Source organism: Mastomys coucha, chromosome X (assembly GCF_008632895.1).
Source record: "Mastomys coucha isolate ucsf_1 chromosome X, UCSF_Mcou_1, whole genome shotgun sequence".
Lineage (NCBI taxonomy): Eukaryota > Metazoa > Chordata > Mammalia > Rodentia > Muridae > Mastomys > Mastomys coucha.
In genome coordinates this window covers 48,740,407-48,741,621 of record NC_045030.1, presented here as the reverse complement: position 1 = coordinate 48,741,621, position 1,215 = coordinate 48,740,407, and the positions used below count along the sequence as shown (strand labels likewise).

The 1,215-nt window shown below is 43.8% G+C and overlaps 1 pseudogene; it reads left to right on the top strand.

Annotated features, from left to right (window-relative positions):
* The first annotated feature begins 199 nt into the window (after nucleotides 1-199).
* Nucleotides 200-748, top strand: LOC116092312 (annotated as a pseudogene).
* Nucleotides 749-1,215: the final 467 nt, after the last annotated feature.

Below are 1,215 nucleotides of genomic sequence, written 5' to 3'. Positions count from 1 at the left end.
TGTATGTGTGTGTGTGATGTATATGTGCATTTTTGTTTTGTTTGATTATTTTATTGTTTTGCTGTTCATTTATTTTTGGTTGAGTGGATTTTTGAGAGAAAGAACATGAAGTTAAGTAGGGAAAGAGTGAGCTTTATCTGGGAAGAAGTGCGGGAAGAAAAATAATATGATTAATCCTGGACTGTAACCAGCATTTGCAATGGCCATGTCTTTGGTGGGGAAGAAGATAGTGTTTGTGATGGGCAATGCAAAGAAGCTGGAGGAGGTCATTCAGAGGATAAGTTTTCATGTACTTTTGTGGCACAGAAAATTGACCTGCCTGAATACCAGGGAGAACCAGATAGATTTCCATACAGAAGTGTCAGGAGGAAGCTCACCAGCCTCCTGTACTGGTAGAGAACACCTGTCTGTGCTTTAATGCACTTAGGGGACTGCCTGGCCCTTATATAAAAGGGTTCCTGTACAAGCTAAAGCTTGAAGGTCTCCACCACTCCTGGCTGGTTTTAAAGATAAATCAGCCTATGCACTCTGAAGATTAGCTCTCAGCACTGGGGACCCAAGCCAGCCAGTACTCCTGTTCAGAGAGAGGCCAGACCTTGGAAAAGATTGTAATACCAAGAGGATGCTGGGACTTTGGGTTTTCAGCCTTATGGATATGAGCAAACATATGTAGAGATGCCAGACAGAGAAGAACACCATTTCTCATTGGTTCCAGGCCCTGCTCAAGCTACAACAGTACTTTAGTTGACTGCTGGGGCTTTTGATGGACCACTAGGGCCATGAGTAGCCGGGCTAGTGCAGAACACCCCAGGAGGCAGGCACTCCTGGCAAGGATTTCTCTGGGTTTCCTTTTGCCAGGGGATCCATACAGCTTCAGCAGCTAGTCCTTCAGCTGGTCCTTGGAAGACCAGTTGGCTCTGCATAAGGGAACTCTAAGCCAGTTGATAGTAAACTCTTACCCCTTGGGATTCAAGAGTTGTCTTGGCCAGGCATAGTAGTACACACTTTTAATCCCAGAATTTTGTATTAAAATAGGCAGACAGATCTTTGTGAGTTCGAGGCCAGCCTGGTTTGCATAGTAAATTCCTTGATAGCCAGAGCTACATAGTGAGACATCATCTCAAAAACAAAACAAAACAAAACAATAATAATAACAACAAAAAGTTGTACTTGGAGTCTCTGGCTCTGGGATCCCGAGAAAATTTTGGGTATTTG